Genomic DNA, 26,540 nt, shown 5'->3' with positions numbered 1-26,540 from the left:
TGAATGCTGTGCAATTATATTGTCCAATTATATATTGCTATGTAATTATATATTATATATTATATATTATATAATTGCTATTCAATTATAATGACCAAGATTGCTACTGATGTACCTACCTCCATTTTTTACAGAGGTGGGGGATGATGGTTGGTAAATTGCATGTACTCAGTTTGTTTTGCTAAACTGCTTCTCTCTCTCTCTCTCTTTCCTTCCTTCCCAGTAAGGTCATCTGGGGCCATCCAAGAAGTAACAAGGCTCCTGACAGGTAAGGAAGGCAATATCACTAAGGATCTGAGTTGGTATTGGTGGTTTAGGGGAACTCTGGCTCCCTGAGGCCTTTTATTCTGGAAAACTCCAAACTATTTGATTGTTTTTACCCCTTAGCTTTTAGGACTTTGACTGGGCCAACTACATCCAGAACTCTTAAGAGAAGGAGACCTTTTTTCTTGTACCCAAAGTCATCCTCATCTGTATGTCTCTGCACAGTTTTGGGGTTCATCCTGGAGCCTGTGGATCCTATAGGCTCCCTTGGGGCAGACCCCAGGGTGAATGATCCCAGTCTAACAAATGAGATCCAATCAGAATCCTAATCTTCATGACTTAGCCCCTTTCTAAATTTAGGAATCCTGAGGCTATGAGAATCCTAAAGGATGTGAGAGAGATTTAAATCCTAACCCTTTATTTTATAGTTGAAGAAACTGAGGCTTCTAGAGAAGGGAAGTAACACAGTTGCCTACTGTCAGCACCTATTTGCAAAATAGGAATTAAAAATTGCCCACAAATAATCAATATCTTTAATAAATGACCCCATTGTAATCACTTATAAAAGTTTTGTTTTCTTTTTTTTCCCTCCTGAGAACTCTTTTCAATTCTGAAATGGAATTGAAATGTTGACTCAGAGAACTAACAGCCAAGGTCTTATTAAAAGTGTTAGGCAACATAAAATTATATCCCTGTGGGTCTATGCTAAATGCACCATTTAGAATTAGTCAATATATAGAAGACATGCAGAACATATATCTTACCATATTTGCTCAAACTCTTCAAAAATACCTTCTGAAGAGAGGCCCAATGAATTACCTAGAGATTAGAGTTCCTCCAAAGAATGCCTCAGGAGACCATTTATTGGAAAACTAGATCACATGTCATTTTGCAGTCTACTAATAACCTACACATTCAAACTGTTAAATTTTCCTTAAGTGGAAGGTCTGACAGCTTTAGCTTGAGCTCTCCCAGGGCAATTTTTTCACAACTGTTGTGGGAGTGTAATGGAAAAGGCTAAGGAAAAAAACTCCATAGAAAGGAGATTTTTCAAAACAGTCTTATGAAGCACAAAACTTTCTTAATGTTAAACTACGTAATATATTTCTATTGTCTTAGGACTTGAATTCATAGGGCTTGGAGCAGTAAAGGACCTCAGAATTCATCTAATTAAACCATTTCATTTTCAAGAGAAGGAGAATTAGACCCAGTTGTCTGGGAAGTAGCTTACCCAAGGCCACACAGTTAGTAAATAGCAGGGTTGGCATTTGAACCTAGATCCTCTCGCTCTAAATCCAATATTCATCCTATTTCAGCGCAGAATTTCAGAGTGAGACGGGATCCCAGTGGCATCTAGTCCAACTCATATGCCCTAAAAATCCCAACTACAGGTTGGATTGAAGTACAGCCTTTGCTTAAAGATTTCTGGTAAAGTGGCAGGCATTACCTTCCAAGACAGCCTGTTCCACATTCAGATAGTTCTAATGATTAGGAAGGACTTTTTCCCCTATCATACTCAACCCAAATTAGACTTTTTGCAACTTCTGCCCATTGCTCCCTACCTTCTAGGGCCAAAACAAAGTTAATTCTCTTTTTCAACACATGCGCTTTCAATCGCTTGAAGATAGCGCTCCTGTCCACTCTTCACTCTCCTCCACAATCTTCTCTTCTCCAGAGTAAACAGCTCTATTTCCATACAGGTCCTGGTCACCTTCTCTGATACCAAAATGAAAGAGAAAGGGAGAGAGAGAGAAGAGAGAGAGAGAGAGAGAGAGAGAGAGAGAGAGAGAGAGATGAGAGACAGAAAGATAAAGGGGGAAGGGAGGGAAAGAGAGAGAGGAAGAGGGAGAGAGAGACAGAGAAGGAAAAGATGATGATGATAAAGAAGAAGGATGAGGACAGAAGAAACATAGTCTATTTTCTTTTGTACACTATAGAGAGAGGGTGGCTTTTCTGACAAGAGTCCAAACACCATCCTGACTCTTGATCACTGATCACAGTGGAAGTAGCCCCAGTCACCAGGAGCCAACTGGAGGAGCTCCCTGTGTCCTCTGAGCTAGGTATGCATTCATACCTTCAGTACACTGTTCAGATTCTTCCAGAGAAAGACCCATAGCCACTAATCTCAAACAAATTACTGAGTAACAGAGGGGCCCCCTGATCAACTTCCCTTTACACATTTATTTAGTTTGAATCCTACAACAACCTTTTGAGATAGATAATACATTATCGTCTCTATTTTAAAGATGAAGAAATGGCCTGAGTTTAAATCAATGCTTTGTTTTTACTCTACAACATTGTAGAATATTCCTTGAAAATTTTCACATGGCATCGTTCCCAAAGAATCTTATTTAATGTTGCTTAGGGTATCGCTCTAGGAGGAGAACACCCATGTGAAAGTATTTCCATGTTACAGTAATATAAACAGAGGCTCTATACATCCCTACAAACATTTCAGTTAAATGTAAACTCCTTGAGAGTAGGGAATGCTTCCAGTTTGTCTCTGTATACCCAGCACCTGGCACAATGCTTGACACTTAATAAGCACTTGATAAATGTTTGCCAAATGAATGAGTCATCATTCTGAAAGTAATTTGAGTAGCAGTCTAACCAATTCAACCATATACATTTTTAAAATGAAATTCAATTCTGTGTTTACTTCTAAATTTATTGTTATTCAGCATGGTTACCATGGTGACAGAAAGAGGTCTGGTGTACGTACATGTGTACATTCTCATATAAGACTGTGGCCCTGTGATACAACAGGCTCAAATGAAACCATTTAGCCATTTATTTTTCTTTTTTGACTGTAGCAACATAGGATCACCATTAAATTAATAGAAATACCAGTCATTCAAAGTCTGTGGATCAATTGTGTCAAGCTTCCAGCAGTTTCTGCCATTTTTGACGCTGGCTTTGGTCACTGTTGTGAAAACAGAAGCCAGCAGTGGAATAGACAATTAGGTACAGTCACATAAGCAAAACCCCAAACATCTGGATGGAAGCAGATTTATTTTCCTGAAAATTAAATGAAATCTGGCTCTGTTTTTAGTCCATGTTTAAAATCATGTCACAGCTTGGATTTTAGTCATAGGTGCTTGCTTTGAAAGTGAAACATCTCCCCTTATCCCCCAACCCCACCTCCCCACCAGCCCAACTTTGACCATGGAGAAATGTAAATGAGACAGTTCTTCTTTCCACTTATCTTCGTAGTTTTCGTGTAGAGTAATCTTTCTCAAAAGTGCCAGCTGTTAGGAATCTGGAGATTTCCAGCTTCTCAAGAAGCATTCCTCTATCTTCCATAATGTTAGGGCTTCCTATCTGTTGATTATCTCCAATTTATCCTGTCCGTAGCTTGTTTCTATAAAGTTGTCCTCATATTGTCCCTTCCATTAGACTTCTTGACAGTACTGACTGTCTTTTGACTTTCTTTGTATCTCCAAGTGCTTAACATAGCACCCAGGGTGTGCTAAATGCTTAGTAAATGTTTTCTAACTGACTGGAGAGATCAAGTGGAACATGTTATAGGAAGAGGACTGAAATGGAAATCCGGACACCTGGCTTTCCTTTTCAACTCTGTTGTTGTTGTTCAATTGTTTCAGTCATGTCTGACTCTTCTCAACCCCATTTGGGGTTTCCTTGGCAGAGATACTGTAGTGGTTTGCAGTTTCCTTCTCCAGCTCATTTTATAGATGAGGAAACTGAGGCAAATAATGTTAAGTGAGTGACTTGCCCAGGGTTACACAGCTAGTAAGTGCCTGAGGCTAGATTTGAACTCAGGTCTTCCTGATTCCAGGCCCTGCATTCTATCCATTGTGTCACCTCGCTGCTACGCGTTAAATGTTTAAGGTCTAAGGGTACACTGGAGCCACCTCTACTTGGTTTTTAAGAGTTGATTGTTAAATTTTCAATCTGAGCATTTATACCTTGGAGATTGGCAAACTACAAATCAAGGCTTGATTTATTGTTTTCTTGATTGTCTAGACTTAAGAAAGTGATGGAGAAAATATTAATAATGCAGAATAAACCTAAAAATAGATCTAGTGTACATTCTCCTTCCCCCACCCCACCAGCTGGTTGTTAAATGTTTACCAGCACACTGTTACATGTTCCTCTCTCTGGATCTCAATTTCATAATCTATAAAATGAAAGAGTTGGACTTCTTCGCTGTCATGGGCTTCTTTGGCTTTTTGGTGAAGCCTATGGTTTCCTCCTCAGGATAAAGTTTTTAAATGCATAAAATGCATAGGAATATAATGGAAACCAATTACATAGAAATACATTTATCAAAATATATTTTAAAATTCTTCAGGAACCCCAGGTAAAGAACCCTGGATCAAATGACCTCTATGTGGATAGTGACCCAGGGTTATAGATGGAGGTAGGCCAACTCTTGACAGAAATGTAAAGTCGGATTTGGATTTCCTTTCCTTTTCTCATACATCCCCCACTGCCATAGACCCAGTTCTGTGATGCTCCTCCCTGCCCCCCAACTGCCTAAGAATTACTAGTATAATTTCCTAACTCTGTGTCTCCTATCTCTACCCCTTAATTTGTTACATCTTTTTATCTAGGGAGATACCTTCAATGGCTACCTGTTCCTATAGGATAACACAAAACTCTGAATTCATCATTTGGAGTACTACCCAGTCTGTCCCCAGCCTACCTTTCTAGTTTTGGGTTGCATCATTTCCCTCTATGAACCCTACTTAGCAAATGACTGACGGTTCCCTGATCTCAAGCTCTCCTTCCGTGTCTCCCTACATTTGTGGAGACTATCCCCCAGGCCTAGAATACTTCCTCTCACTTCACCTTTTAAACCCTTTCTCTTCCTTTAAAGTTCTACTTACATAGAACTCTCCCACCCCCATCCCATTACCAGATTCTATCCTGCCTTAATATTTCATAGAGTGTTTTGGATCCTTTTTTAAAAAACCTCTATCACACTCTACTTTTTATTTTCAATTACAAGAGATAGAAATAGGGATTGGACCTGTGATGTCACTGCCATAAGGAACTCCAAGCTGAAGAAGCTCCCTCTACCACTGGAAGTCAGCACTTTCCCTGTAACTTGCAGTCCATGAGAGATGCCCTTAACAGTTAAGTAACCTGCTGAGAGTCACACAGCTACCCTGCCCAGAGGCTATACTGGACTTCAGGTCTTCTTGATTTGGTGGCCAGATCTCTATCCATTATATCCTGGCTGCCTCTATTGAATTATAAACAGCTTTTGTCATTCTTTTCTGTGACTATTATATATCCCGTAAGTAGACTGTAAGTCCTTTGAGCTATTATTGAACTTTTCCTCTTCATATCTCAACATAGCAAATTTACTGACATGAATTAAGTTGCTTTCAACTATTTGGAATGCTGGAAAGAATCAGATAAGTTCATTTTGCTAAGATATTACAGATAATAAGGTATCCAAGAACTTGCTCCTGGGTATGTTTGGGGTCACTACCAGTCAGTCAGTCAGTCAGTCAGTCAATAAATCTTTATTAAGAACCTACTAGGGCAGATAGATGGTGTGATAGATAGAGTTGCTGGGACTGGAATTAGGAAGATGACTTCAAATTTGGCCTCAAATGCTTACTAGCTATGTGACCTTGGCAAATCACTTAAACCTGTTGGTCTCAGTTTCCTCATCTGTAAAATTAACTGGAGAAGGAAAAGATAAACTTCTCCAGTATCTTTGCCGAGAAGATCCCAAGTGGGGTCATGAAGACTCAGATGCAACTGAACAACGACAAAGGACCGACTATGTGCCAGGAACTGAGCTAAGCATTAGGGATCCAAATCCAAAGAATGAAAGTATCCCAACCCATAGAACATTTACATTCAAAGGCTGTGTTTTGCTGGGGAGGGACATGCAATGTATACAAATATGTCCATAGGATCATAGATTGAGAGGTAAAATAAACTTGAGAGGTAATTTAGGCCAATCTTTTTGCTTTACAGATGAGGACACTGAAATCCACAGAAATTAAGTGAACTGTTCCAAGGTCACAGGAGTAGGAAATAGCAGACCTGGGATTTGGACCCTACTCTTTTTACTCCACAGACATCATTTCTTCCAACTACATCTAAGCATATAAGGAAATCTGAAGAGGAATAGAACACTACTGGCTGGGGGGGAGGCTTCATAAAAAATGTGGTGCTTGAGTTGAGCCTTTGAAGGGAGATAAAGATTCTGAAAAGTGAAAATGAGAAGAGAGTGAATTCCAGGCATGTTGTGAATCTTGTGCAAATGCACAAGAACTAGTGGGAGAGTGGGAGGGGGAACTCATGTTCAATTTTAGAAACAACCACTGATCCAGTTTGGCTCTACATAGCTACCAAAGTGAATTTCATTTTAAAGCACAGGTCAGATCATATGTGTCCTGCACAATAAACTCCTTTAGCTCCCTATTATCTCTAGGTTCAAATAGAAATTCTTGTTTGACATTTAAAGTCCTTCACAACGTGGCTCAAATCAAACTTTCTAGCCTTAGTGTACAATACTCCATGCATTCTGTGATCTAGCCAAACTAGCTTTCCTGCTATTTTCACAAGGACAGACAGGCTCATTTCCTTGCTTTTGTTCAGGCTGTCCACCATGCCTGGAACACACTTCCTTCTCATCTCTGCATCTTTGTGTCTTTTGTCTTTCTTCACAGTTAAGCTCAAATACCACCTTCTATGGGTGATGTCTTGACTTGTGTGTAAATTGGTTTTAAGTGAGGCAGAATTTCATAGTCATTGGACTCAGTCTCCCAGAGTCATTGAAGTCAAGTGGCAAGATAAAAGTTAAGATGACTGGTGATGGCCCAGGTTGCAGCTGATGACCTTGGTGTCTTTGATGCCTGACCAAGCTCTAAGCACTCCACAGAGCCTGCTTCAGCCACCTTCATGCCATCAGAACAAATTATTCTCTTCTGCCTATTCCTCAAGGGAAGTCTTCACATGCTTGGGGTAGACATCCCCCTAACTCATCTACAGGTCTGAGGCCTGTTAGTTACCCTCAGCCTAGTTTAGTCTATCTGTCAAGACAGTTTTACCGGATTGTGGCTGCTATGCATGCTACATGCTTCCCACCCAAAACTGACTTGTATTTATTTTGTATATATATTTTTAGCTCTATATAATTGGCAGCTAATGGTTATTATGCACAATGATGGCGTTCATAGATTTTTTTATATCAGAATGTTTTATTCACTGTGACATACATAGCTTTAGAGTTAGAAACTGTTTAGAGGTCTTCTAGTCCAATATCCTCATTTTACAGATGAGTAAACAGAGGCTCAGGTTAGGTAACTTGCACAAAGTCACATAGGTACTAAGTAGTAGCACAGCTTGAATTCAAAACCAGTTCCTCTGATTCTATACCTGGTGTATTTCCCATCTATCATGTTGCCTGAAAAGCCTGTTTTCAGTGAAGGCTCAAAACCTCCAGCAGACAGTGAAAACATAAAAGGCCGCAATTTCCAAACTTACCTGGAGTCTACAGATGCCTTATCTCCCTTTGGCCTATCTTCCTTAGATCTGGGCATGATTGTATTTCTTCCCTCAAGGATTTGTAGCATTATATAACTCACTCCAATCTTACCTTTCACAGAACCATGGAATCATTTTTAGAATTAGAAATTTCTCACTGCTCAGTAATAGTCCGTTACATTCATATAACAACTTCTTGGGGTAGCTAGGTGGCACAGTGGATAGAGCACCGGGCCTGGATTCAGAAGGACCTGAGTTCAAATCTGGCCTCAGACACATAACACTCACTAGCTGTGTGACCCTGGGCAAGTCACTTAACACCACTGCCTAGCCAAAAAAACAAAACAAAACACAAAAAAACATATAACAATTTCTTCATTCTTCCCCCAATTGATGGATACCTATTTCATTTCCAATTCTTGTATACAACAAAAAATGATGTCATAAGGGTTTTAAATTTGGTATGTATAGATTTTTTCCCCTCTATCTTTGGCCTTTTGTGACTGTTAATATTATTTCTGGATCAAGGTTTAGTGACTTTTAAGGTGTAGTTCCAAATTGCTTTCCAGAATTGTTGAACTAAATTAGAATTTTTGAGACTCAGTTTTCTCTCCTGTGAAGCATGGGATTTGGATTAAAGGTAATGACGTCTAAGATCTTTTCAAACTCTAAAATGCCATGATAACTATAAAATTATAACATACCATATTATAATATGGTATTATAACTATGTAGATAGTTTCTATAGTTATAAATATATACTATATATAATTTCATAAGTATAAAGTTATGAAATACAAGTCTCTGGTATTCTGCTAGAAGCTTCTGAGTGTTCCAGAAAAGTTCCACATTATAGGCTTCCTCCCCACCATGAATCCACTTTGATTTTTTAAAAAAATTTTCCAGTGACTCCCAAATGGGGAAAGAGATAAATCTTCTCTTCCTCCTCTTCTTCTTCCTCCTCCTTTTGAATTTTGATGGAATTTAGGTCCTGTGATTTAAAATCCAGTTCTCTGTCCTTGAAACTGCAGGAATGGAGCATTTCTGTCAATACTGACAGTTTTGTCAGTCAAAGTTTGTACTATCTTCATGGATAAATTAGCACCATGCTTTGTATGCAAGTGAAGCTGCCTGCCATCTTTGTCAAGGAGTTAGTTAAAGATTCTTTTACCTGTGCTACATAGGGCTGATGAGGTCAAAATTAAATTTTATTCAAGAATTAGTTGAGTGCCTCCTATGTTCCTGGCACTTTGTTAAATGTTGAGAATGCTAAGACAAAAAAAAAGACAGTCCCTGCCTTCAAGGAGCTTACATTTTACTGGAAAGTGTATGACTAACTTTGATAATCTTTAACAAGGTCTTAAGTATTAATTCAAGGCATTTCTGCTGTATATATCCACAGCGAATCACAGCAACTCATGAAGGCCATTTACTAAGGTGCAGACAGGGTTGTGAAAATACCTATGCCTGAAAAAGTCAAAATATGTTCACAGTACGGTATTGAGAGAAGCTGAGCAAGAGTTTTTTAAACTGCTAATTTGCCATGATTCACCATTTCCCTATGGCTTACATCCATATTTTTTTTTGGCTTTGGATTGCTCATGCCTTTCATTAAGCCCCTGGAACTAGTTATCAGGTCACATCTTTTAGCTATTGTCAACTGTGCCCAATCCAGGAAACTTTTAGTCAGCCAATACAATTCTTTCACTGCCAGAAAACCCTATTCTACCACCTCCTCCTCCCCCAACCCCCACAGGGCAGGAAGACAGGTGCTATGGAGATCCTTTGGGAGGTAGGGCTGATCAGGCTCAGGTTCCTCAAAAGGAGTACCATTTTGTTTATCTGTTCTTGCTCACAAGCTAATTAAAATTATTCTTTCTCAGCTAGGGGGGAAAGTTTTGTTCTCTATTTCCTACGTAAAGTGGTAAGCCACATTTTTATCACATTGTGTGGAAAACTGTAAATCAAGTTAAATCATTCTCTAAAACTATAGGATGAATCATTAGCATCTGTTAAAAGTATACTCTTTATTAGCATAATGAAGTCAGCATTTGCTGAAATCTATTAACAGCAGCACTAACATTCTCTGAGAATAAGATTCATTTGGATCCATATTATTCTTTCTTCATCCAGTACAATAAACCTAGAATAAAATATTAATTGAGAGAGATTCAACTAAATTAAATATAATAAACATGTATTTTAAGTATTATAATATCAATAAATAATATTTATTAATATCAGCATTACTTATTATGTTTCAGGCACTACCGGGATTAAAAATTTTTTTAAAAAGACCATCCCTGGACTCAAGGAGTTTACAATCTAATGTGAGAAGACAACACGAAAAGAAGCTAGATTCATTCATGATTCTTTCTTATTTTCTACAGGGAATCATTTAAACTAGAATACTTTAGGAATTGATTTCTTTATAGGCCCTTGTTCACAAATCAGAATGCCTAATGGAGACAGTAACCTGTAACTAGAGTCAGAAGACCTGAGGTTAAGCCCCAGATCTTCCCATTTACTTGTGGTATGGCCTCGGATAAGTTACTAGACTCCTCAAAGCCTCAGTCTCTTTATTAAAAAAAAAGAAATAATATTTGCACTATGGATAAGGATTAAATGAGAGTGTATGGAAAGTGTTTTATGAGTATAAAGTGGTACACAATGGTAAGAGAATGTTAATCTTGACCTAACACATAAAACATATAATTGTCAAATCTCTGATGGCATGAAACAAAGAATAATGAGTTATAAGGAATGAATGAAAGAGTGTAGGAGTAATGAAATTTGTATAGAACATTCAACTCGAGGCAACATGCACATAATAAACAAATTTAAGACCATTAGAATGTAAGCTCCTTGAAGGCAGGGACTGCCTTTTGCCTAATTTTATAGTGCTTAGTACATTGGCTGGCATGTAGTAGGTGCTTAATAACTACTTATTGAATCACTAAAACAAAAAATTCATGGGGCTTGGTTGATCGGGGTTGGATCACATAACTTTTCCCCAGAGTTGTTTGTTCCTTGCCTCTCTTTCTACGTTGCATCTATAATCATTTCACTGGAATATTCTAGAAGAGATATCATAAAATCTAATATGATGGTGGGAGGTATGAATAATCCAAGAAAAGAATATTAAATCCTATGTCACCCAGAGAACTGTTTATGTATGCCTGGTCAGCTGCATGCCAGGATGACTTAAAGTTTTCCATCTTCAAACCTGTGCAATTGCTTGGAATGTGATCTTCCCTCTATTCTACTTATCCAAATCCTGCCTAGCTTTCAAAATGTAGCTCACATCCCATGTCTCTACTCTGATTACCTCTACCAGAAATTTCTTTCTCATCTGATCTCTTCCCATGATTACTTACTCATTTAGCACTTTTATAATCCCTTCTTCTGTTAGTGTCTCTGCGTGTATGTCTTCACCCCATTAAGTTTTTAAACTCCTGAGAATAAAGGTTATACCTTGTAGGAAGGCAGGCAGGAAGGAAGGAAGGAAAGGAAGAAGGAAACAAGTATTTATTAAATACCTACTATATTGCACTGTGCTAAGCACTTAACTAACATTATTTCCTTGGATCCTCACAACAACCCTGGAAGGTAGGTGCTATTATTATCCCCATTTTACAGTTGAAGAAGTAGAAGTTGAGTGTTTTGTCCAGAGTCACATAACTAGTAAGTGTCTGAGGATGTATTTGAATTCAGGTCTTCTGGACCCAGGCCCAGCACTCTATCCATTGTGGCACCTATCTGTTTGCTTAGTTCTTGGTCTCCTCCAACAGCACCTGGCCTTGCACTTTGTAGATATTCGGTGTTTAATAAATATTGGTTGACTAAAGAATAGGAGTGATATTTTCAACCATAGGTCCTTGGGGTTTAACTCTCCCAGATGAACTTTCTTCTTCTTTTTTTTGTGGTCACTCTTGGAACATAAATGATCTTTCCTATAGTCTGTGATTTGCATCTGCTGAATCACTGGCTCTCCACAGTCTTTTCTAGCCAACTCTGATTATTTGTCCTGTCTACACAGGTCCAATGAAGTAGTGAATATAATCAACATGAGTAATAGGAGGTGGGAGTGAGGAGAAAGTTGTTTTAATCTAGTTTGGGGCCTGACTTATCTAGATAACAATATCCACTGTTTTATAGTCAAACATGCTCTCTCATATGATAAAGCCTATTAATAACAGTAGCATTTGTTAATCCTTCTCTATTCCTTTTCCATTATCATCTTCAGGTAAAAGATCAATAAGGGAGGTTCCTTGATCAATTGTATGACTTTATAAATATATAAAATGTATTATAAAAATTGGGATGCTTGAATGCGTCTTCCCATAGAAGGAGTAGACTTCTAACTTTGTTGGAAGTACTAAAGACAGCTCCTAATAAAGTCCATTGATAAGGGATGCCCCCAGGATGAATTTTCCTGCTTGAATTCTTGAAAGGATGGGTTCTGTAAGGGGGAACCACCTTTGTTTATAAATGAGAATTTTCCTTGAAGACTAGTTTTATTTCCCTTTTCCACTTTCTTCCAGAGTGACCCTAAGAGATCAGCAGGTAGTGAGGTCCCCTTGCCTCCAAGAGCAACAGAAGAACATGGTTTTGCTTCAGACCAAGAAAAAAGTTTTTGTGCTTTATATCTCTAACTGCTCTGTGCCTTTCTTTCCCCCTTTTCTCAGAGAAATAAAATGTGAGTTTTCTTAGTCTAAGAGATAGAACAAAAGAGCGGAAATTATACCTGACTCTGTTAATGATGGTAGGTTGTTCACGTGGTGGGGGTTTGGTAGGAAAGCTACCCTAAGTGTGTTTCCCTTCTGGGAGAGCTCAAACCCTCTGAATAACCATAAGCCTGAGTGTGGAAGTCTGGGGGGTGGTCTTTCTGGGTTAGTAGGTACAAATTCAGCTGCTTCAGAAGGTTGTAGATATCCCAGAGCAGTGCTATCAGTGTGGAGGACTTCAAGACCTTAGGGAAAAAGAAGACTCAGCAGAAACAGCAGAAATGGAGGAGAATTGTTGACTTTTTATGGGCTATTATGAGTCCCCCTATATGTCATCTATATTTGTATATGGATTCGCATGAGTCTTTTACATTTTATGTATCATACGTGAGGTGGGAGGAAAATGTCTTATCCCCAGTATTTGAATTGTTACCTCGAGTATTTGATGGACTCTACAGAGCCTTCTTGCCTCTATATGTAGAGTTCTAGGTATGAATTATATTTGGAGACTTTCCCATAGTAAACTCCAGGAAAAGGGCTAATGAACCAAATACTTATTTATACATTTTTAACTCAGTTCCTAAGCTTGTCTCATTCCTGTAGACCTGGAGCTTGGGGATCTGAGCCAGAGGATCCATCTGTTTTTTTTTTTTATAAAGACTTTTACTACTTCTAATACTAATAAGAGCTTGCATCTATAATGTGCTTAATAGACTACAGAACACTTTCACTATTTCAGCATTACTATATGTAAACCAATTTTGGATCTCTGTTTTTACCCAGAAGATCCATCATTTTAAACTTCAAAGTCATCAAGTTGAAAGTTAGCTGATACTGTCAAAACTTCTCATAAATGTTTCTACCACCAGTTCTGTGTGTATTCCATATCACACAAATGAAAATGTACTCTCTCCCTCTGAGGTCATAATCAATGGTCTGCTTGGTGACTTTGCCTACAGATGGCACAGGCAGAGTTAGAGAGCTCAAGCTTCTGCCCACCAGGAGGAAATCAATGGTTGAGTAAAAAAGAGCTATGAATCCCTTTACCTCTGCTCCAGGTGCTCAGCAGGAAGGTTTCTCTCTAGTAACAAGAGAAAACAAAAACCAGCACAGTCACTGAGTTCCGTGCTACTTCCTTTCTCCCCAAGCTAACTCAGCAGCTGCCAGTAACCTTTTCCTCTCACCTACAGAGACAAACTCTATCAAGTTGTTGTGGTTGTTGTTTGTCCTTCGTTCTTGAAGTTAAGCCATGCCATAAGCATATCTCAGTTTTGTCATGAAGCACAAGTGAAGAGAAAGAGGAGAGATTTGAATGTAAGTTAAAGTCATTCTCTCCTGAATGAAAGGTCATTAGGGTACCTTTCAGTGAATCACTATACCAGGCAGCGATCTAAGTGTGAGATATGGGTTTTTGAAAAATCTCTCTATCATTTCATATCATATCAAAATATGATATTATCATATCATATCAAAAAATCTCTAATCATTTTCCGAACCATTATATTCAACTCTTGTTAATAATAGTAGGTAGACTAAAATATCTCATGTTTCAGTCACAAAAGCTAAGGAATAAAAAAAAAATTCTCAAGTGACCTTGGGCAAATTGTTTCCCTTCCCAGGGTCTCAGCTTTTTATCTGTAAAACCAGAAGACTGGACGATCACGACATTGATGAACATAGAATTATAGAATCCTTAGAGCTGCAATGAGCTTTGTCCAAGTCCTTCATTTTATAACCAATGAAACTGAGGCTCAGAGAAATTGACATGGTTTGTCCAAGGTCATACAAATAGGGAAAGAGCCAGGAAAGTAACCCAGGTCTTTCAATTTCCAATCAAGTGTCCATTATGCCACACAATGCCATACTGACTTAAGACCACTAAGGCTGATATGATAACCCCATAAGGCTGGATTGTTATAGATTCCTTGAGAGTTTTGTCTGTATATATTTGCAAAGAATCAAGTTGCAATTATCTCTACTAACACAATCTTTGATGAAGACATCTGATCAGCTACAGATTTAAAGATGCAGTTGTATAGTCAGACATGAAGCATTGGCCTTTCACAGCAGTGAATGATGCAGTCAGGCCTAAAGTCCAAGTGGAGTTAAAAGGGGAGACCAAAAGTTTCTATCCAGAAGCATCTGCTATAGTCTTGAACAAGATGCAAGGAATTGCTGAAACTTACCTTGGGAAGACTGTCAGAACTGCTGTTGTCATGTACCAGCCTACATCAGTGATTCTCAATACCAGGCCACCAAAGATGCTGGAACTATTACTAGTCTCAATGCTCCAAAACAACAATGCTGCTGTTACTGCTTATGGCTTGGACAAAATGTTTGGTGCTAAGAGAAATGTGTTGACCTTTGACCTTTGAGATGGTATGTCTCCATCCTTACCATTGAATTTGGCATCTTTGAAATCAAGTGCACAGCTGGGAATACCCGCTTGGGTAGGGAAGGCTTTGACAACCGCATCATCAACCATTTCATTGCTGAGTTCAAGTGAAAACACAAGAAAGACATCAGTGAAAACAAGCAGGATATTCATCATCTGTGCACCAATTGTGAATGTGCAAAACACACCCTCTCTTCTAGTACCCAGGCCAGTATTGAGATAGATTCTGTCTATGAAGGTATTAACTTATAGACTTCTGTCACCCATGCCGGTTTAGAAGAGATGAATGCTGATCTCTTCGGTGGCATAGTGGACCCTGTGAAAAAGGCCAGCCTAAGAGATGGCAAGCTAGATAAATCACAGATTAATGACATCATTACAAATGACTAGTGAATTGTACCTTTCATTGAATAGAGAGATTGTGTTTAGGAAATTGCAAACATTGTTTAATGACCTCATGCTTCTCCCTGGGGGGGAAAAACTCTTTTAAGCACGAGTATTTGTTGGGTGATGTTTTATGACTTTTTTCTGAATCATGGAAATCTATGGTGTCTCAAAATTGAGTCAAGGATCACCCAAAGGATACTGACAAAACTCATGGTGATGCACATTAGACAAAGTGAATTACACAGTGGGTAGGGGTCTGGGGAGTAGTTTGAAGGGTGTCATAAAGAAATTTGTGTTTGATAGGTGGTTTCACTTGGATCCCCCAAATCTGAAACCTTCTGCAGGACTTCTTCAATGGTGACAACCTTCACAAGAGTATCAATCCTGATGAAGCTATTGCCTATAGTACAGCTATCCAGGCTGCCATCTTGTCTGGAGACAAATCTGAGAATGTGCAAGACTTCTCTACTGTTGGACATCACTCCTCTTTCCCTTGTAATTGAAACTGCTAGTGGAGTTATGCCATGTCTTTTTTTCAATTTTTTTTTCCCAATTGAGGGTCTATTTTATTCCCTTCTTAAGCCAAATCCAATGAGAGTAAGATTCATTCATTCCCTCTTACCTCTCCTCTCTTCCCCTCTATGTTAAAAGCTTTTTCTTCCCTCTTTTATGTGTGATAATTTACCTAATTCTACCTCTCCCTTTCTCCTTCTCCCTGTACAATCCTCTCTCACTCTTTAATTTTATTTTTTAGATAACATCCCTACATATTCAACTCACCATGTGACCTCTGTCTATATATATATTCCCACCTGCTACCTTAACACTGAGAAAGGTTTCATGAGTTACAAATATCACTTTCCATGTAGGAATGCAAACAGTTCACCTTTAATAAATTCCTTATGATTTCTCTTTCCTGTTTACCTTTTCATGCTTCTCTTGAGTCTTGTATTTGAAAATCAAATTTTCTATTCAGCTCTGGTCTTTTCATCAAGAATGCTTGAAAGTTCTCTATTTCACTGAATATCCATTTTTTCTCTGGAGGGATTATACTCAGTTTTGCTGGATAGGTGATTCTTAGTTATAATCTAGTACCTCTGACCTCTGGAATATCATATTCCAAGGCCTCCACTTCCTTAATGTAGAAGCTGCTAAATCTTGTGTTATCCTGATTGTGTTTCCACAATACGTGAATTGTTTTTTTCTGGCTGCTTGCAATATTTTCTCCTTGACTTGGGAACTCTGGAATTTGGCTATACTTCCTTTGAGGATCTCTTTCAGGAGAAGATTGGTGGATTCTTTCAACTTCTATTTTACCCTCTGGTTCTAGAATATCAAGGAAGTTTTCCTTGATAATTTCTTTTTTTTTTTAAACATTCCTATTAAGTATATTTTCACATTAGTGATGTTGTAAGTAAGAATTAGAACCAATAGGAGGAACTACCAGAAAGAGGAAACAAAACTCAACAGAAGAAAAAAAATAGCAAGTAGTATGCTTTGATCTGCATTCAAACTCCATAGTTTTTTCTTTGGATGTGAAGCATTTTCTATCATGAGACCTTTGGAGATGTCTTAGATCCATGCATTGCTAAGAATGGCTAAGTCTATCAATATTAGTTATCTCACAACATGACTGTTACTGTGTACAATGTTCTCCTTGTTCTGCTCACTTCCCTCAGCATCAATCCATACAAGTCTTTGCAGGTATTTCCAAAGTCTGCCTGTTCATCATTTCTTATAGCACAATAGTATTCCATTATATTCACATACCACAACTTGTTCAGCCATTCCCCAATTGATGGGCATCCCCTCAATTTCCAATTCTTTGCCACCATAAAAAGAGCTGCTATAAATATTCTTGTACATGTGGGTCCTTTTCACATTTGTATGATCTCTTTGGGATACAGCTCTAGAAGTTCTATTGCTGGGTCAAAGAGTATGCACATTTTTATAACCCTTTGGGCATAGTTCCAAATTGCTCTCCAAAATGGTTGGATCATTTCACAGCTCCACCAACAATGCATTAGTGTTCCAATTTTCCCACATCTTCTCCAGCATTTATCATTTTCCTGTTTTGTCATGTTGGCCAATCTGATAGGTGTGATGTGGTACCTCCGAGTTGTTTTGATTTGCATTTCTCTAACCAATAGTAATTCAGAGAATTTTTTCATATAACTATAGATATCTTTAATTTCTTCATCTGAGAACTGCCTGTTCATATCCTTTAACCATTTATCAATTGGGGAATGACTTATATTCTTATAAATTTGATTTAATTCTCTATATGTTTTAGAAATGAGGCTCTTATCAGAGACATTGGTTGTAAAAATTCTTTCCCAATTTTCTACTTCCTTCTAATCTTGTTGCATTGGCTTTGTTTGTGCAAAAACTTTTAATTTAATATAATCAAAATTATCCATTTTGCATTTTACAATGTTCTCTATCTCCTGTTTGGTCATGAATTCTTCTGTTCTCCGTAAATCTGACAGGTAAATGATTCCTTGCTTTCCCAGTTTGCTTATAGTATCAGCCTTTATATCTAAATCATGAACCCATTTGGACTTTGTTTTGGTGTATGGTGTGAGATTTGGGTCTATGCCTAGTTTCTGCCATACTCTTTTCCAGTTTTCCCAGCAGTTTTTTTTCAAAAGTGGTTCTTTCCCAGAAGCTGGGGTCTTTGGGTTTATCAAATAGTAGATTACTATAGTCATTGTCAACTGTGTCTTACATATCTAACCTATTCCACTGATCTACCACTCTATTTCTTAGCCAGTATGAAGTAGTTTTGATGATTGTTGCTTTATAATACAATTTAAGATCTGGAATGCTAGGACCTTCCCCTGCATTTCTTTTCATTAGTTCCTTGATATTCTGGACCTTTTGTTTTCCAAATGAATCTTGTTATTATTTTTTCTAACTCTATAAAATTTTTGGTAGTTTGATTGGTATGTGAAAAGTAATTAAGGTTAGGTGGAATTGTCATTTTTATTATATTAGCTCAGCCTACCTATGAGCAACTGATGTTTTTCCAGTTATTTAGATCTGACTTTATTTGTGTGAGAAGTGTTTTATAATTGTGTTCATATAGTTCCTGGGTTTGTTTCAGTAGGTAGACTCCTAAATATTTTATAATGTATACAGTAACTTTAAATGGAATTTCTCTTTCTTTTCTCTTGCTGTTGAGCTTTGTTGGTAATATATAGAAATGCTGATGATTTATGTGGGTTTATTTTATAGCCTGCAACTTTGCTAAAGTTGTTTATTATTTCAAGTAGTTTTTGACTTGATTCTCTAGGATTCTCTAAGTATATCATCATATCATCTGCAAAGAGTGATAGTTTTTCTTTGCCTATACTAATACCTTCAATTTTTTCTTCTCTCATTGCTAAAGCTAATGTTTCCAGTACGATATTGAACAACAGTGGTGATAATGAACATCCTTGTTTCACCCCTGATCTTACTGGAAATGCTTCTAGCTTGTCCCCATTATATATGATACTTGCTGAAGGTTTTAGGTAGATGCTATTTATTATTTTAAGGAAGACTGCATTTGTTCCTATGCTCTCTAGAATGGGTGTTGTATTTTGTCAACAGCTTTTTCTGCATGTATTGAGATTATCATGTGGTTTCTGTTAGTTTTGGTGTTGATATGATCAATTATGCTGATAGTTTTCCTAATATTGAACCAGCCCTGCATTTCTGGTATACATCCTATCTGGTCATAATATGTTATTCTTGTGGTAAGTTACTGTAATCTATTTGCTAATATTTTATTTAAAATTTTTGCATCTATATTCATTAGGGAAATTGGTCTATAATTTTCTTTCTCTGTTTTGACTCTTCCCAGTTTAGATATCAGCACCATATTTGCATCATAAAAAGAATTTGGTAAGACTCCTTTTTCACCTATTTTCCCAAATAGTCTATATAGGAAATTAATTGTTCTTTAAATGTTTGGTAGAATTCGCATGTAAATCCATCTGGCCCTGGAGGTTTTTTCTTAGGAAGTTCATCAATGGCTTGTTCAATTTCTTTTTCTGAGATGGGGTTATTTAAGTATTTTACTTCCTCTTCTGTTAATCTAGGCAATTTATATTTTTTGTAAATATTCATCCATTTTACTAAGATTGTCAAATTTATTGGCATACGGTTGGGCAAAATAGTTCCTAATTATTGTTTTAATTTCCTCTTCCTTGGTGGTGAATTCACCCTTTTCATTTTTGATACTGGTAATTTGGTTTCTTTCTTTCTTTTTTTAAATAAAATTAACCAAACATTTATCTATTTTATTGTTTTTTTCATAGAACCAGCTCTTAGTTTTATTCATTAGTTCAATAATTTTCTTGATTTCAATTTTATTAGTTTCTCCTTTGGTTTTCAGTATTTCTAATTTAGTGTTTAATTGAGGATTTTTAATTCTTTTTTTCTAGTTTTTTTAGTTGTATGCCTGATTCATTGATCTCTTCTTTCTCTGTTTTATTCATGGAAGTATTTAGAGTTATAAAACTTTCCCTAAGAACTGCTTTCACTGTATCCCATAAGTTTTGGTATGTTGTCTCATTACTGTCATTCTCTTGAATGAAATTATTGATTGTTTCTATGGTTTGTTGTATGACACATTTATTTTTTAGGATTAGATTATTTAGTTTCCAATTATTTTTAGTCTCTCTTTCTATGGTCCTTTATTACATATAATTTTAATTGCATCATGATCTGAAAAGGATGCATTTAATGTTTCTGCCTTTCTGCATTGGACTGTGAGGTTTTTATGTCCTAGTACATGGTCCATTTTTGTGTATATGCCATGTACCACCCAGAAAAAAATATATTCCTTTCTATCCCCATTCAGTTTTCTTCAGAGGTCTACCATGCCTAACTTTTCTAATATTCTATTCACCTCCTTAACTTCTTTCTTGTTTATTTTGTGCTTAGATTTATCTAGTTCAGAGAGGGGGAGGTTGAGGTCCCCTACTATTATAGTTTTGCTGTTTCCTCCTGTACCTCCCTGAACTTCTTCTCTAAGAATTTGGATGCTATATCATTTTGTGCATATATGTTTTGTAATGATATTGCTTCATTGTCTGTGGTGCCTTTTAGCAGGATGTAGTTTCCTTCCTTATCTCTTTTGATAAGATCTATTTTTGCTTTTCCTTTGTCTGAGATCAGGATTGCTACCTCTGCTTTTTTTAATTTCAGCTGAAACATAATATATTCTACTCCAGCCTTTTACCTTTACCCTATGTGTGTCCCTCTGTTTCAAATGTGTTTCCTGTAAACAACATATTGTAGGATTATGGTTTTTAATCCATTCTGCTATCTGCTTCCACTTTATGGGAGAGTGCATCCCATTCCCATTCACTGTTATGATTACTATCTGTGTCTTTCTCCCCATCCTCTTTCCCCTGTTTATGATTTTCTTTCTCCTTTCTCCCTTTTCCTCCTCACTGGTATTGTGCTTTTGACCACCACCTCCCTCAGTCTTGCCTCCCTTCTATTAGCCCCCTCCCTTTTCTTTCCCCTTTTCCCTTCTACTGCCTATAGGGCAAATTAGATTTCTATACCTAACTGATTATGTTATTCCCTCCTTGAGCCAAATCTTATGAGAGTAAGGTTCAAACAATGCTCATCTCCCTCTCTTCTTTCCCACTAATAGGTTTTTGTACCTTTTCCTGTAATTTACCCTTATCTGCCTCCTCCTTTCCTTTTCTCTCAGTATGTTTTCTTAGTGAGATCGATTAATCCACTTACTTAGATCCACTTAACCCACTTGATTAGATTTTTTTATCATTACATCAAAGTCAACTTATACCCACCCCCTCTATGTATACCCCTTTAAAATGGTGTAATAACAATACAGTTCTCAAGAGTTACAATTGTGATCTTCCCTTGTAGGGATGTAAACAGTTTGCCTTTATTAATAGCATGTTATTGTTTTTTTCTATCCTGTTTACCTTTTTATATGTTTCTCCTGAGTCATATTTGAAGATAAAATATTCTGTTGAGCTCTGGTCTTTTTATCAGGAAGGTTTGGAAGCCCTCTATTTCATTCAGTGTCATCTCCTCCCCTGCAAGATCATGCTCATTTTCACTGGGTAATTGATCCTTGGTTATAATCCAACATCCTTTGCCTTACGGAATATTGTATTCCACGTCCTACAATCTTTTAAAGTAGAAGCTGCAAGGTCTTGTGTAATCCTGACTGTGGTTCCATGCTATTTAAATTGTTTCTTTATGGCTGCTTGCAGTATTTTCTTTTTGACCTTGTAATTTTGGAATTTGGCTACTGTATTCCTTGGAGTTTTCAATTTGGGATCTCTTTCAGGAGGTGATTGGTGCATTCTTCCTATGGCTATTTTACCCTCTAGTTCTAGGACTTCAGGGCAGTTTTCCTTCATTATTTCCTGAGAGATACGGTCCAGGCTCTTTTTTTCATCATGATTTTCAGGTAGACCAATAATTTTTAAATTGTCTTTCATGGATCTGTTTTCCAGGTCAGTTGTTTTACCAGTGAGGTATTTTACATTTTCATCTATTTTTTTTTTCATTCTTCTGTTTCTGTTTGACTGATTCTTGCTCTCTCATAGTTGTCAGCTTCCATTTGCCCAATTCTAATTTTTAACAAATTGTTTTCTTCTATTAGATTTTGTGCCTCCTTTTCCATTTGGCCCATTTTATTTTTTAAGGAGTTTTTCTCCTCAGTGAGTTTTTGTATCTCCTTTTCCATTTGGCAAATGGAGTTGTTTTCTTCAACATAGTTTTTTTTTTCTCATTTGGCCAATTGTATTTTTTATGGACTTGTTTTCTACAGTTAATTTTTGTCCTTCTTTTCCCAAGCTATTGACTCTCTCTTTCATACCTCTCATTTTTTCTTCTATCTCTCTCATTTGACTTTTAAAATCCTTCTTGAGCTCTTCTAAGAAGGCTTTTTGGGCTTCAGACCAGTTCATGTCCCCTTTGGAGGTTCCAGATGTGGGTTTGTTAACAATGTTGTCCTCTTCAGAATTTCTGCCTTGATCTTCACTGTTCTCATAATATGAATCTATGGTATGTTTCTTTTTACTCATGGTTCTTTATTCCCTGCCCTTTAAAGAGATTGTGCTCTTCTGCTGGGGAACAGAGGGCACTGAACCAAGTTTCTTGTGTTGGGAGCCTAGGTCTTGGTCACTAGCTTTGTGTGCTGGGGCCTCATGTTGGCAATTAGAGGCTGTAGGGTTCTGGCAGCTTACCTTGTGTTGGGCTGGAATCAGCAAGGCTGGAACTTTAAGGCAATTCTAGGTTGCCTGCTTTTCCTTTCTTTTTGCTTTCTTCAGCTCCTTTCAGATGGATGTTGCGGGATGTTTATCAGCCTGGGGCCCCTTGGAGTGCTTCACAGAGTTTTGCTGAGGCACTGAGCCAGAAAGTAATGACAAAGGATAACAGTTTTGGCAAGTTTGAGCTCACAACAATCCCCCTGCCCCGAGGAGAGTTCCTTAGATTGAAGTAACATTTGGCATTTGACATGATGCAAATGGCATCCTCAATCTTTCTGCTGTGGATAAGAGCACAGACAAGGCGAATAAGATCACCACCAAGAACAAAGGTCATCTGAGCAAAAAAGACATTGAGCATATGGTCTGAGAATCTTGAGGAATACAAGACTGAAGAGTCAAGACAGAGACACAAGGTGCCTTCCAAGAATTCTCTTGAATCTTATGCTTTTAACAAAAAGGCTACTGTAGAGTTTGAGAAACTCCAAGGCAAAATTGGTGATGAAGACAAGCAGAAGATCCTTGATGAATGTAATGAAATAATCAACTGACTGGATAAGAACCAGACTGCTAAGAAGAAAAAATTTGAGCATCAGTAGACAGAATTGAAGAAAGTCTGCAGCCCCAACATTCCTGTGCTATACTGGAATTTAGGGGGCATGCAAGGAGGCGTGCCTAGGAGGTTTCCAGGTGTGGAGCACCCCCATCTGGAGGTGCTTCTCCCAGACCCACTATTGAAGAGGTCAACTAAAGCAATTTATAGCCAAGACAGTAGCAGTAAAAGTAGCATTTGAGGTACTGTGTAAATTGGAGCATTCCTGATACTTGAATGTGTGTAGAGGGAGAGAAGTGAACAACATTGCACTTTATCAGTACTATAAACAAATGTAAATGGAACTCTTGTCCTGGAGGATAAAATCCATTTCAAATCGACACCATAAAGAAAAAGAACTTACAGTTCCTTAAAGGTGCAATGTCCTTTAGCATTTACATTATGAAAAAGATGCCAGAATAAGAAAGTTTAGTACCAATATATGTTTTTGTTTCTAATTTACTATCAGTGAGTGAGCTGGACACTTGGGAGGCTCTAGCTTCTGAATCAGTAAGAGCAACCACAGCTTTAGGCCATTGTAGACAAGAGAATTAGAAATTTATCACCATCCCCAAATGAAACCCAGCACATTAAATAGAAATCTTCATTGTCAAGAAAAATACTCTAAATTAATTTGGAAAAAATACTTACCCTCTGCTTACACATAGATAACTTGGAAATGGTTTAAAATGTTCTCAAATCCTTGTTATCAGCACAACACCAAGGATGTGTGAGCCAACCCTTCTCCTTTCAGTTAACTAATCTTATAAGAAAAATCATCAGTTCTTAAAAATAATTATTAAAATCAAGAAGAAAAGTTTTTACATTAAATAATTCAGTTGAATTCTCTAACTTATGAGTCAGAAGTCTCGCTAAGTAAATGCACAGAGGGAAGTCCTCTGAAATAGGAGAATTCATCTCCCCCACATACTCCCCTTCTATTCCACCCCCCGCCCTTTACACACATACACATAGAAACAGTGGAGGAAAAATGTTATCCCTTCTACAGCTCTGGAAAACTACCATTTGCGCCCTGAAGATCCAGAAAGGAAAATTGTCAGTGGGAAGTAATGACCTCAAGGATTGTCTCTTCTTATGGCTACATATGCAATTATCAGGACAGTACAGATGAAAACCTTTTCTTAAATAACTCAGTTTAGCCACTTATGTTGCTCCAGGGTCTTAATGCTTCTAAAGAAAGAAGACTTTTATTTCCATTCTTTGTTCTACTGACAGATCAATATCCCTTTTTTTTCTCATGTCCTCAGTGAACCAGCAAATATTTTGTTGAGTGCTTACAGTATACAGAGTAATTTCTCAGAGACAGAGACAGCCAAGGACACAGAAAGAGACAAAATTAGGCAGATAGATAGACAGACAGACAGACAGACAGACAGATAGATAGATAGATAAGATAGATAGGCAAAGGCAGAAAAAGAAAGACAGAGACAGAGAGATAAACAGAGATAGAAGAAACCTAGTTCTATAACTAACCCCAAACTATACTGCTTCTCTCTGGTCATCATCCTTACCTGCTTCTCAAAGGAAAGTTGGACACTGCCCTATAGTCCTGGACTCTGCCAGGTGAGCTTTCTCTTTATATTGGCCAAAGTCAGATATCTACCTCACTTTCTGGAGCCACCAGCTCTAAGCCATTGATTGCTTCCATGTAAATCCTCTTTCCTTTCTGTGTTTTCATGCTCTACTTGAATGTAAGCATTTGTATCCCAAGTACTTATCACTGTGCCTGGTACATGTAGTAAGCACTTAATAAATGCTCTACCTATTTAGCAATCTAAGGTATAGAGGGATTGTTGTTTGCGTAAATAGAGGGAATATTCACACTGATGAAATAACAGACCTTTTGGGGTAGATATTGAAATCATGGCTACTTAATGATAACAAAACACATTCATATATCACTCTAAGGCTTTCAAAGCATTTATCTTTCACCTAAAAAATTTAGACCCAAAGTAAGTAGCTTGCCCACTAGTAAATGGAAGAGGTAGTACCCATGGTTTCTTAATTCCACCTCCAGCGCTCTTACCACAATATGGCTGTCCCATGTGACTTTCACCCATGCCCTCTCAAAAGTTTATGTTAGAGGATCTTTCCAATATGCTAGTGTACTTCCTTGTATTCTCTTGATATTGAAAGGATGCCAATGAAGCATATTACTTGTCCATCAGTTGTACTTCACTTTTGCCGGGTGACCAGCTTATTCTATTTTTTCAATCACAAATTTCTTTATGACACCTTTTAAACTACTCCTCCTTTGTAGTTTTTTGTTTCTAATGTGTTGCACCATGAGTTTTGTCCAGGGGTGTGGATCCTGCAGCCTGAGGCCAGATATAGTCTTCTAGGTCCTTGGTTCAGTCTTTTGACTGAGTCCAAGTTTTATAGAACAAATCCTTTTATTAAGGGGATTTGTTCTGTAACGTTTAGATTTAGTCAAAGGGCCACATTTGAGGACCTAGAGGGCCATGTGTGGCCTCAAGACCACAGGTTCCCCACACTTAGTTTTGTCAATATTCTTTGGGTGATCCTTGCTTCAGTTTTGATGATGTTCCAGGGCTTGATGTCATTGGCAAATAGGAGCATCTGGAGAAGCTCCCAATCTATAGGAAATACATATTCCATTTGGACTCTGTGTTGGGTCTCTTCCAAGACACTGGTGAACACCTTTGATGAACATATGTCTCTCTGTTATATGCCATGATGGATACTAATAATCAGAGAGTCATTGAACAAGGTCCTTGTATTATTGTGCCTAAATGTGTTGTTCAGAGATTCTGCAATAGAACTTTGACAATATTTTTGTTTATGTTTCCGAACTAAAGCATTTTGAAGATAGGCTTAAATTCACTTCAGTTGCTGACTTCCCTTACATAATAAACGGTTCCTAATCTCAAAAATCATAAAATCTAGTTGAAAGAGATTTGACCAATCCAAGAAACACAAAGAAAAGATGGAACTAAGCAACAGATTTTATAAATGTCACAAGGGAGAGAACAAAATCAAAAGTTTTGAGTCTGAATGATTGGAGAATGGATTGATATAATTATTAGAATTGATAACAGGATTAATAGAAACAAGAGAATAAGGAAGGAAAAATCTATTTTGATGAAAACAATGAGTTCATTTTTAGGCAGGCTTTGTTATAAAAAGGAAATTCTGGTTATGTAGCTGGAGCAGAGAGACTAAAGCTTGGAAGAAAAACGAGGCCAGAAGAAATTGTTTTGAGAATCATAAAAAGGATACGTGGAGTCATGAGAGTAGATAGATTCTCAGAGGTGAAAAGCAGAAGGCTAAGGATTTGACCTTGTAGAACCCTGCTCCCTTCCTCCTTCAAAAGAATGAAGAAAAAAAGAGGGGGAGTCAAGGTGAGACTTGCTTCTTTATATCTTTACTGATCAAAGTTATATTTATCAAGGGACAAAAAAGGTTTTGCCCCC

This window comes from Phascolarctos cinereus, unplaced genomic scaffold, assembly GCF_003287225.1.
Source record: "Phascolarctos cinereus isolate Bilbo 61053 unplaced genomic scaffold, phaCin_HiC Scaffold_3;HRSCAF=262, whole genome shotgun sequence".
In the NCBI taxonomy this organism is placed as follows: Eukaryota; Metazoa; Chordata; class Mammalia; order Diprotodontia; family Phascolarctidae; genus Phascolarctos; species Phascolarctos cinereus.
This window is presented reverse-complemented; position numbering follows the sequence as displayed.